This window comes from Rattus norvegicus, chromosome 12 (assembly GCF_036323735.1).
Source record: "Rattus norvegicus strain BN/NHsdMcwi chromosome 12, GRCr8, whole genome shotgun sequence".
NCBI classification, from domain to species: domain Eukaryota; kingdom Metazoa; phylum Chordata; class Mammalia; order Rodentia; family Muridae; genus Rattus; species Rattus norvegicus.
Window position 1 is genome coordinate 678,346 of NC_086030.1, and position 13,156 is coordinate 691,501.

At 38.3% G+C, this 13,156-nt stretch overlaps 1 pseudogene; it reads right to left on the reverse strand.

The window, feature by feature from the left end:
• Positions 1-13,156, reverse strand: part of LOC134481233 (N-alpha-acetyltransferase 11-like) — a 39,661-nt pseudogene that overhangs the window by 10,835 nt on the left and 15,670 nt on the right.

Consider the following 13,156-nt stretch of genomic DNA (forward strand, 5'->3'; position numbering starts at 1 on the left):
CCCTGCTCTCCCCGGTCAGAGTCCACATCCCTGGGTGAGCCCCCAACTCCATCTTATCCCTAGCCTGAGCCTGAGTCCTAGCCTGAGACCGAGCCCATGTCCTAGCCCGAGCCTGAGACCAAGCCCATGCCTTAGCCCGAGCCTGAGACCGAGCCCATGTCCTAGTCTGAGCCTGAGCCTGAGACCCAGCCCAAGACCTAGCCCGAGACCTGGCCCTAGAACTAACCCTTGTCTGAGCACCAGCCCGAGCTCCGGACCTGGTCAGAGTCAGAGACTAAGCCCTATCCTGAGCCAGAGCACAAACCCTAGTCCTATCCCTGGCCCAAGACCTTGCCCAAGCCTGAGCCTGAGCCTGAGCCTGAGCCTGAGTCTGAGCCAGAGCCAGAGCCCGAGTCGGAGCCCGAACCCGTTCCCTAGCCGTAGGGTCAACTAAAATACAATTTTATTAGTCTGGTCTCTTAGTCTGCAGCACATCTATCTAGGCTCTTATGACTCTTAGAGTCTCTAGGGAGAAGTAGTGTGTAATTCTTATAGGAGGACTGCATTTATATGTTACTAGTCCTTTTCCCCTTGCAGCTTTTATTACATTTTATTTGTTCTCCATGCTTACTGGCTTAGGTAATATATGCCCAGGGGGATTCTTTTTCAACTCCAGGCCATTTCATACTCTGTTTGCTCCTTTCACTTTGATAAGTCTCTTATTTAAGTTAAGGACATTTTCTTCTGTATTTTTGTTGACAATGTTTTTTTCTTTGTTTTGTTTTGTGGGTTTTTTGCTTTTGACCCGAGTTTCTTTTCGTCCTTCTTATATACTTTATTGTCTTTATCATTTTATTATTATATTTGTTATTTTGTCCAAAACCCCTATCTATTTCTTCGATATTTTCTCACAGGATTGACTTTCTTTCTTTCTTTTTCCTTCCTTCGTTCCTTCCTTTCTTCCTTCTTTCTTTTTATTTTCTTTTTTTCAGAGCGGGGGACTAAACCCAGGGCCTTGCATTTGCTAGGCAAAGGCTCTACCACTGAGCAAAATCCCCAACCCCCTCTCCCCTCTTTCTCTCTTTCTTTCTTTCTTTCTTTCTTTCTTTCTTTCTCTCTCTCTCTCTCTCTCTCTCTCTCTCTGTCTCTTTCTTTCTTTCTTTCCATTTCCTTTCTTCTTATTCCCCCTCCACTCTTTTCCTCCTTTTGGATTTAACATATTCCTCTATCTATACATCCATTCCTCCTATCATCTCTTCAATGCCTGAGATTCTCTATTCCATCTGTTGTAGTCTCTTATTAAAATCTGCCTCTGAGAGACTATTTGAGTTCCTACCTTTTACTCATCCACATCTCCCTGTTTAGGTTTTCTTTATTCGTTTCCTTCCACAGTTAGGGTTTTCACAGATTTCTTTATTTTTCTCTTTAAAGACCTCTATCATATGTGCAAATGCTGTTTTACACTCTTTTTTATTCTCGGTCTTCCGTCATGTTGACATATTCAGGGCCTTCTGTGATAGTGTTGATGGTCTCTAATAGACATTTGAATGCCCTGGCTGTGACTGGTTGTGTTTTTATACTAGTCTGTAGGTATCTGGGATTGGGAAGATTGTAATTCTAGGTGCTGGAGTCTGGTTTTGTGTGATAGAAAGTATTTGATCTCAACCATGAATTTCTACCCATCCTTTGTTCATTTTGTTTCTGGATAAAAGATGCATACAAGCTTTATATTTATGATAATCCTTAATTAGCACATGAACTGGGCAGATAGCTATCCTGTACACAATTATGCATATTTCTCAGCCAATAATTCCATTACATAATTTGCCTTGGTTTTGTCTGGACTGCTTTTAACCCCAATTAGCCAAATCACGTGGCCATTATCTTTCCTCATGGTGGCTCCTCCTCTGCTCTGTTTACCTTTTTCTATCTACCCCTGTCATGGTCTCCTCCCATCCCCAAGCTGGGAACACCAGGGATCACCGATCTCAATTCTGCACAGCTTTTGAGTGTAGGCATTTTTATTTACAGTTCAGAAATAACTTGGTGGCAAGGTCACTTAAGAGTATGGATTAGTGTTTTCTTTCTTTTATTTTATTGTTGTTTTTCATTTGGCTTTGTCTGTCTGTTTGTTTGTTTGTTTGGTTTTTGAGGCAGTGTTTCTCTATTAGTATTTTCAAAAGCCAATTGTTTGATTAAGATATCTGGGGTCGGAGAAAGGACCACCCATTTCCTTAAATCTTGTGTATGGTAATCAAGAAATTCTACTAAAACTTCTGAAGGGCCCTATTACCCTTCAGCCCCAGGGCTTATTTAGGTACCTCTGGATATTCTCTAATTTACTTTATTGATCAGAATGGTCTTAAACTCAGAGATCTGCCTGCCTCTGTTTCCCGAATGGTGGAGTTAGAGGCATGTGCCAGCATGCCAGGCTAGTGCCCTGAATAATTGCAAAAACTGAGTAGTCTCTCCTTTCTAAGAAAGATTTTGATATGCATGCTGTGCAGACATTTTCAGGGAGTCATGAAATCAGTATGATCTTGCTGACTCATGCCTGCTGAGGCCTGCCTGGCTCTGCAAGGTAGTGCCAAAGCTGCTGATTCATGTTTACTGTCCAGAGTCTACCGAACTGGATCGCTGATGTATCTGTGAAGGGTTTGTGAGTAGATCAAGCTGCTGCTGCTGACCTGTGAACTGAACTGCCGATTTTCCATCTGAAAAAACAGATGGGAGTTGCTCTAAAGAACCATTTCTAAACAAGTCCACTCCCCCATATCCTTTCTTTCCCACTACCTCTGGTAAAAATGGCTGACAGGAAAGTTAAAATACTTAAGAACCATCATTAAAAATAGGTTTTAAAAAGTTGCAGTTATACTCCTGCTTTTTAGTTCCTGAGAAACATCCCTGGCTCTTCTGCAACTTGGTGTGTAGACCAGGGTGGCTTAAAACTTACAGAGATATGTCTGTCTTTGCCTCCTGAGTGTTGGGATTAAAGGCATGTACCACCACCCCATCCAGTCAACAGCTCTTGAAATGCTTCACTCACACATGTCATGGTGCTGTTTCTACCACATGAGTCACTAAGAGAAAACGACACTCTTACCTTCCCACATAACATGTATGTTTTTCTGTGATTGGGTTACCTCACTCAGGATGATATTTTCCAATTCCATCCATTTGCCTATGAATTTCATAAAGTCATTGTTTTTGATAGCTGAGTAGTATTCCATTGTGTAGATGTACCACATTTCCTGTATCCACTCCTCTGTTGAAGGGCATCTGGGTTCTTTCCAGCTTCTGGCTATTATAAACAAGTCTGTTAGGAACATAGTGGAGCACGTGTTTTTGTTATATGTTGGGGCATCTTTTGGGTTTATGCCCAAGAGAGGTATAGCTGGGTCCTCAGGTAGTTCAATGTCCAATTATCTGAGGAATCTCCAGACTGATTTCCAGAATGGTTGTACCAGTCTGCAAACCCACCAACAATGGAGGAGTGTTCCTCTTTCTCCACATCCTCGCCAGCATCTGTTGTCCCCTGAGTTTTTGATCTTAGCCATTCTCACTGGAGTGAGGTGAAATCTCAGGGTTGTTTTGATTTGCATTTCCCTTATGACTAAAGATGTTGAACATTTCTTTAGGTGTTTCTCAGCCATTCAGCATTCATCAGCTGTGAATTCTTTGTTTACCTCTGAACCCCATTTTTTAATAGGGTTATTTGTCTCCCTGTGGTCTAACTTCTTGAGTTCTTTGTATATTTTGGATATAAGCCGTCTATCAGTTGTAGTGTTGGTAAACATCTTTTTCCAATCTGTTGCTTATCGCTTTGTCCTAACAACAGTGTCCTTTGCCTTACAGAAATTTTGCAGTTTTCTGAGATCCCATCTTTCCATTCTTGATCTTAGAGCATAAGCCATTGGTGTTTTGTTCAGGAAATTTTCTCCAGTGCCCACGTGTTTGAGATGCTTACCCTCTTTTTCTTCTATTAGTTTGAGTGTATCTTGTTTGATGTGGAGGTCCTTGATCCACTTGGACTTAAGCTTTGTACAGGGTGATAAGCATGGATCGATCTGCATTCTTCTACATGTTGACCTCCAGTTGAACCAACACTATTTGCTGAAAATGCTATCTTTATTCCATTGGATGGTTTTGGCTCCTTTGTCAAAAATCAAGTGACCATGGCTGTGTGGGCTCATTTCTGGGTCTTCAGTTCTATTCCACTGGTCTATGTGTCTGTCTCTGTACCAATACCATGCAGTTTTTATCACTATTGCTCTGGAATACTGCTTGAGTTCAGCGATAGTGATTCCCCCAGAAGTTGCTTTATTGTTGTGGATATTTTTAGCTCTCCTGGGTTTTTTGTTATTCCAGATAAATTTTCAAAATTTTCTGTCTAACTCTCTGAAGAATTGGATTATTATTTTGATGGGAATTGCATTGAATCTGTAGATTGCTTTTGGTAAAATGGCCATTTTTACTATATTAATCCTGTCAATCCATGAGTATGGGGGATCTTTCCATCTTCTGAGGTCCTCTTCAATTTCTTTCTTCAGAGGCTTGAAGCTCTTATCATATAGATCTTTCACTTGCTTTTTAAAGTGACACGGAGGTATTTTATATTATTTGGGACTATTATGAAGGGTGTCATTTCCCTAATTTCTTCCTCGGGTTGTTTCTCTTTTGTGTAGAGGAAGGCTACTGATTTATTTGAGTTAATTTTATACCCAGCCACTTTGCTGAAGGTGTTTATCAGGTTTAGTAGTTCTCTGGTGAAACTTTTGGGATCACTTAAATATACTATCATATTAATTGGCTATCCTCCCAAGTTTGGCACCACATTGCCCTGGTACATCTTTCAGGGAGGACAAATTGTGGTTCAAAGGATTTTTGGCTACGTTGGTGCTCTCGTGTTAGTTTTGGTACCCTGCAGAATACCTGTAGGAAACAGTCTAGAATGTAGGAATTTAGAATGAAAGAAAATATGCACGACTTGTCCTTTATGAACTTTGTAGATGCTGTCCTTGGCAGTGAGGTCATGCTGTCAGTTTGGGGAGGGCACCCCTTTGTTTTATCATGATCATGGGTTGTTTGCAGATCCCTGTGGCCAAGTTTAGCCACTTTAAGCCTTCTTTGTCTATAAGAGATGGCCAAGTCAGAGTTCCTACTCTACGAATAGAATCACCTTCAATGAAGTTTCCTCTGAATGAGATTTCCACAGCACAACTGTATATGCATCCAATTCCATTTATCTTAATCCTAACTCTCACTTCATCTCTCCCCATGAACCTGACCCCACCTATTCCCATCCCTACACTCCCTTAATTCACACACACACACAAAAAAAACTGTCCTTTTTCCCCTGCCCAAGGAGATCCATGATTCCTATAGCCTATTTCTTTATCTAACCTTTCTAGGTCTATGAATTGTAACTTATTATTTACTTAGCAGTTAATATGCATGTATGGTTGAATATATACTATATTGTTCTTCTAGGTCTAGATTACCTTCCTCAAGATATTTTTTTCTGGTTACATACATTTTTCTGCAAAATTCAAAATGCCATTGTTTATATCAGTTGAGTCATACTCCATTATACAAATCTACCACACTTTATTAATTTTTGGTTGAAGAATATCCACATGGTTTCAAGTTTATGGATATTATGAGTAAAGCCATGATGAATATAATTTAACAGGTGTCCTTGTGGTAGAATGGAGCATCCTATGGGTATATTCCCAAGAATAGTATGCTTGGGTCTTTTAGAAGATTGATTCCTATCTTTCTGAGAAACTGTTATATTCATTTCTATTGGAGCTGTAGAAGTTTGCACTCCAACCAACAAAAGTTTCCCCTTGAACCACATTCTCAATAGCATGAACTGTCACATTCACTATTACTCTTAGTCATTCTGATAGTTATAAAATAGTATTTCATGGTAGTTTTCACTTCATTTCTTTGTTGGCTAAGGAGGTTGAACGTTTCTCTATGTGTTTCTCAGCTACTCAGGACTGCTTTGTTGTGAAGTCTCTTTAGATGTGCACCCCATTTTGTAATTGGAATATTTTGCTGACATCTAGTTTCTTAAGTTCTTTATATATAATGGATATTAGCCCTCTGTCAGATGGGGAGTTTGTGAGAATCTTTTCCAATTCTGTAAACTTCCATTTCCTCCTACTGACAGTGTTCTTTGCCTTATGGAAGATTTTTAGTTTCTTGAGGCAACTTTTTTTTTCAATTATTGATCATATTGCTGGTCTTATTAGTATTCTCTTCAGGAAATTCTCTCCTGTGCTAATGCATTCAAAATTATTTCCCACTTTTTCTTCTATAAAGTTCAGTATGTCGGGTTTTACATTGAGCTCTTTCATCAACTGGGACTTGAGTTTTGCACAGGGTGATAGATACAGTTCTATTTCTTTTTCTACATGTAAAAATCCAGTTAGAACATAAATATTGTTGAAGATGCTTTCTTTTTCCACTGTGTATTTCTAGCTTCTTCATCAAAAATAATGTGTTCATAAGTATGTAGATTTATGTCTGAGTCTTATTCTGCATTTCACTGATCAAACTGTATGCTTTAATGCCCATACCTGTGTCTTTTTAAAATTTATATTTATTTGTACACTCCAGATTTTATTCCTCTTCTGGTCCACCCTCTGACTGTACCACATCCCATACCTCCTCCCTGCCCTCCCTGCCTCCAGGAAGATGTCCCCACCCCACCCATTCCACCAGATCTCTAAAGTTCCTGGGTCCTCCAGTCTCCTGAGGGTTAGGTGCATCTTCTCTGATTTAACCCAGACCTGGGATTTCTTGCTGTAGATGTGTTGGGGGTCTCATATCAGCTGGTGTATGCTGCCTACTTGGTCATCCAGTGTGGAAGAGATCTCAGGGATCCAGCTTAATTGGGACTGCTGGTCTTCCTACAGGGTCACCTTCTTCCTCAACTTCTAGCTTTTCCTTAATTCAACCAGCGGGGTCAGAAGCTTCTGTTCATTGGTTGGGGACACATATCTGCGTCTGACTCTTATTATTACAGCTCTGTTATAGATCTTGAAATCAGGGATTGTAATAGGGTTGGATTTTCTTTTATTGTACTGAATCATTTTAGCTATCCTGGACATAATGCTTTTCCATATGAAATTACATATTGTTCTCGTAAGGTCTGTAAAGGACTATGTGGCAATTTTTATGGAGATTTCATTAAATCTGTAGATTCTTTTAAGTAGGATGGCTATTTTTGCTATATTAATCTTACTGGTAGTATAAGCCTAGGGTATCTTTCCATATTCTAATATTTTCTTCAGTTTCTTTCTTCAAAGATTTGAAGTTTCATTATTTTATATTATTTGTCTTAGTTAGGGTTCTATTGCTGTGAAGAGATACAGGGTCCATAACAACTCTTTTAATGGGAAACATTTATTTAGGGCTGGCTTACAGTTCAGAAGTTTAATCCATTATCATCGAGGCTAAAAACTTGGTAGTGAGCTGGCTGGAGAGATAGCTTAGAATTCTATATCCAGATCCCAAGGCAGCAAAACATAAAAGTGACATTTGGCATGGCTTGTGCTTCTTAAACTTCAAAGCTCCTCACCCCTCTCTGCCAGAATAAAACACTTCTTGCAAAAGAGAGAGCCACACTTGCTCTAGCAAAACCAGACTTCCTCATATTGACACTCCAGAGTAGCCTACAAGGACCATTTTCATTCACACTCACAAATTTTATTCTGTGGGCCCCATAGTCCAACTTCAAGGGTCTGCACTGTTCGAAAGTTCCAGGTCTCTTCTGAGACTCATGCAATCTCCTTACTGTAATCCTCTGTAAAATCAACATGAAAATGCAGATCACTTACTTTCAACACACAGTGACACAAAATATACATTACCATTCCAAAAGGGAGAAAAGGGGACATAATATGGAAATATAGATGAAAGTAAGACTAAAACCCAGCTAGACAAACTCTAAATTCTGAATCTCCTATTTAATTTCAAAGCATTCTTTGGATCTCCACCTCTTTTCAAATATATTGACTACAAAACTCATCTTTCTTTTGAGCTGTGTTTATTCCCCGTTAGCAGCATGCTTTGGCCAGTATACAAGACTACTTTGACATTATCAACATCTTAGAGTCTCCAAGGCAATCTAGGCTTCATCCTCGAAGCTTAATACAATGACCTCTATGGATCTTTGTTCAGGGTTACCTCTGCCATAACCTAGGGGTTATTTACTTGTTTAAGTCACAGAGGGAGATTCCATAACCCTACTCTTGCATATTTATCTCTAAAGTTATAAGCACATACACAATGTTGTCAAGATGTGTTGGTTTCCAGTATTGGGACATGGATTATTGTTCAAGTACAGTTTGACCAGCCTTTTGCTTTTGATGGTTTCATTCAATATTTAATCTTGGCTATACTTGAGTTGGCTCTGTATGTAGACCAGGCTGGCTTTAAAATCACTCTGCTACCGCCTCCCCTCAAGGGCTGGTATAAAATGCATGTAGCAATACAGCTATTTTATTTTATTTTATGTTTTCAGAGCTGGGTACTGAACCCAGGGCCTTGTGCTTGCTAGGCAAGTGCTCTACCGCTGAGCTAAATCCCCAACCCCAATACAGCTATTTTCATGTTTTTAAAAATTCTTTTTCAAAAGTTGGAAGATGAATTGGGTGGGGTTATCACTCCCTTTCCATGAATATTTTCTATTTTTCTCCTCCTTCTACTCTTCTTCCTCTTCTTCCTCTGCCAATTCTTCCTCCTCCTCCTCCTCATTATTATTTTTATTATTATTGCTTTTGTTGATTTTGGCTTGTTTTATATACAGTCCAGTCATTATCCTCCTCCCAGTCCACTCTCCAATGGTTCCTCATCCAATTCTTCCGACTCTGTCTCCAAAAGAATGCTTACATACCCCTGTTCACCAGGGCTTTTCTAAGGAACCTCCAGACTGATTTCCAGAGTGGATGTACCATTTTACAATCCCACAAACAACGAAAGAGTATTCTACTATCTCTACATCCTCGCCAGCATCTGCCTTTAACTGAAATTTTTATCTTAGCCATTCTAACTGGTGTTAGGTGGAATCTCAGGATTGTTTTGATTTGCATTTCCCTGATAACTCAGGATGTTGACCACTTCTTTAGGTAATTCTTTGCTATTCAATATTCCTCAGCTGAGAATTCTTTGTTTAGATCTGTATCCCATTTTTAATAAGGTTATTTGATTTTCTGGAGTCTAACTTCTTGAGTTATTTGTATGTATTGGACATTAGTCTTCTATCAGATGTAGGATTGGTAAATATCTTCTCCCAATCTGTTGGTGGACATTTTGTCTTAAGGACAGTGTCCATTGCCTTACAGAAGCTTTGCAATTTTACGAGGTCCCATTTGTCGACTCTTGCTCTTAGAACAGTCTTAAGAAATTATCTTGAAATTAGTCTGTCATTTCCTTAGAAAATTAGATACAGTTTTATCTGAGGACCCAGCTATACAACTCCTTGGCATATACCCAAAAGATGCTCCAACACATAACAAGGAAACATGCTCCACTATGTTCATATCAGTCTTCTTTATAATATCCAGAAGCTGGGAAAAATCCTACATGTCATTCAACAGAGGAATGGATACAGAAACTGTGGTATATTTGGACAATGGATAATTACTCAGCTATTAAAAACAATGACTTCATGAAAGTTTTAGGAAAATGAATGGAAGTAAAAAATATCATCCTGAATGAGGTAACCCAATCAGAAAAGAACACACACGATATGTACTCACTGAGAAGTGGATATTAATGTTAAAACTTGGCATACCCAAGATACAATTTACAGACCACATGAAGCTCAAGAAGAAAGACAAAAGTGTGGATGTTTCAGTTCTTCTTAGAAGGGGGAAAAATAATCACAGAAGAAAATACGGACACAAAGTGTGGAGCAGAGACTGTAGGGAAGGCCATCCAGAGCCTGCCACACATGGTGATCCATCCTACATGCAGTCATCAAACCTAATCACTATTGGCAATGCCAAGAGTTGCATGCTGACAGAAGCTGTCTCCAGATAGGCTCTGTCAGAGCCTGAGAAATTCAGAGGCAAGTCCTTGCAGCCAAACACTGGACTGAGAATGGGGTCCATTGGAGGAGTTAGAGAAAGTACTGAGGTATGTGAGGGGATTTGCAACCTCATAAGAAGAATAGGATCAACCTACTAGACACCCCAAAACTCCCAGGGACTAAACCACCAACCAAAGAATACACATGGGGTGACCCATGTCTCCAGTCGCATATGTAACAGAGGACAGCCTTGTTGGGCAGTAATAGGAGGAGAGGTCCTTGCTCCAATGAAGGCTTGATGCTTCATTATAGTAGAATGCCAGTTTGGGGAGGTTGGAGGGAGTGGGTAGGTAGGTTGCGGGAGCACCCTCATGGAGGCAGGGGTGTGGGGATGGAATAGGTTTTTTTTGGGGGGAGGAGAAACCAGGAAAGGGGATTATATTTGAAATGTAGATAAAGAGAGTGTCCAAGAAAAAAAAAAGAAATGGTCATTCTACCAAAAGTATTTATTAGATCCAGTGTGATCAACATCAAAATTCCAGTACAGTTGACAGATCTTGAATGGATTAATCTCAACTTCAAATGGAAGTAAACACACACACACACACACACACACACACACACAGAGAGAGAGAGAGAGACAGAGACAGAGACAGAGAGACAGAGAGAGACAGAGAGAGACAGAGAGAGACAGAGAACTGGATATCTAAAACACTGTGATATACTAAAAGTTTGCTATTGTCACAAAACAGACACAGTGATAAAAAGAATTGGCCTGATAAGCCAGACACAAATTTACATACCTATGGTAGATTTCATCAAATGTCTGCATGCAGGAGAATTAAAATAGGTTTATACTTATCACCCTGTACAAAACTCAACTACAAATGCAACAAAACTACAATAAGCCAGATATACTCAATATGTTAGGAGAGTATGTAATGAATAACCTTGAACTCACTGACAGAAGAGAAAGCTTTCTGAACAAGACCCTATTAGTGAAAGTGCTAACACCAAAATTTAATAAAAATGGGACCTCCTTAAACCAAGAAGCTATACATGACAAAAGACACTGTCATTAGGCAAATCAAGAACCTACAGAATGGGAAAAGATATTTAACCAACAATTCATTCTATAGAGGACAAATGTACAAAGTACATAAAAATAAAAAAATGGTTTTTAATAAAAATATGCAAACTTTTTCACCCTCTATGAAAATCAGTATGGAGGTTTCTCAGAAAGTTGGAAATCAATTTATCTCAAGATCTAGCTATACCACTCTTCACCATAAACCCAAAGCATATTTCATCATATCAGAGAAAGACTTTCTCTACTATATTTAATGCTGCTCTATTCCTAATAACCAGAAAGTGGAAGCGAGCTAGATGCCTCTCTAAAGAAGAATGGATGAATAAAATTTGATAGTTTACATATTCCAATATTACACAGTTGTTAAAGAAAATGGCATCATGTAATTTGCAGGCAAAGGATGGAACTGGAAAATTAACATCCCAAGTGAGGTATCCTCGACCCAGAAAGACAAGTATGTCCTATATCACCTACACATGGATATTAGCTGTTAAGCAAATGATAACCAAGCTTCACTGAATGTATAGAATAGAAACAATTAGACTTTTAAAACATGGAGATAATTTCTATATGGGAAAATATGATTTATCTTTTGCAAGGCAGAGATTTTCCTACTTACTGAAAAATTAGGTTAAATCTGGACTTTAAATAATGTTGTTTTGAAAGGGATTGATCTCTAATACGTAATCCGAAGCTTGATAGAAAAGAAAATATAGAATTAAACATAGGTTCTTACATTTAGCCAGAAGCAGCATATCATGGAAGACATATTCCATTGAACTTCTCATACAAAATCAGATTAATATAAGCTGACTATATCATCACTTAACTGTTTTTTCTCTTGATATAATCATCATCAACACCATACTCCAGAATGTCCTTCTACAGGCCTGATGTGCCGGTTATGGCAGGATTACTGAATTTATGAAACTTTATAGTATTTTATTAAGTGGAGCTTCAGTTAATTACAAAAGTACAAAATTATAATTCATTTAAATTACTTTTAAAATGTGTTACCATATTCTATGACTAAGGGAGTGCTAATATTTTATAAATTATTTTAATTTTTATATAAAAGTATGGCACACATGGAGCTCTCTATGAAGTCCAAAAGAGGATGCAGGGTGAGTTGAAGATAGGGTTATAAGATGTGTGAGCCACGAAAAGTCAACAATAGGAACCAAATCTAAGTCCTTTGGACAGGCAGGAAATGGCTAGACAAGATGTTAATCTTTGGACACAAACTAGGAAAATCAAGTTTCCTGAGAATTTCTAAAGTGAATGCTGGTCTTGTATTTCTTCTCTTTTTTTTTTTTTTACTGTGTTTTGTTTTAAAAAAACTTGACTGACTAAGACCAAACAAATTGTGTATAAGTTCAAATACTTTGAGTTATTTAGTAATTATTATTTAGTAATAATTTAATTAATTTATTTGGTAAATAATTTTAATTTACCAATTAATTAGATTAATCTAGGCTTTCCTCTATAAAATTTACTATATATTGATAGCTGTGTGTCCTCCTCTGTATCCTTCAAACTGTCTGACTTCACAGAAGTGTGTGAAGGTTTCTGATTTTATGTCAGGAAAGCACATTATAATTTAAAGTTCCTTGTGATTTTGTATCTATTCAGTTCTAAGGTTCTCAGTGTTAAAGAAGTCTCAATGCTACCTTTTTCATAAGGAACCTTATGTTGAAAAAATAAGAATTGACAATTTTTGAAGATTCATATGCATTTCACAATATTTTAAATCAATATCTTCTTATACACGCCTGTCTAACCATCTATCTCCTGTCCGTCTGTCCATCCATCTGTCCACCCATCAATCCCTCTCTATCTCTCTATCTCTCTATCTCTCTATCTCTCTATCTCTCTATCTCTCTATCTCTCTATCTCTCTATCTATCTATCTATCTATCTATCTATCTATCTATCTATCTGTCTATCTGTCTATCTATCTATCCATGTATGTGTCTTCTATCTCATCTATATCATATAGGTATATCTACATCTATATGTATATTTATAGGTGTGAAAATGTTA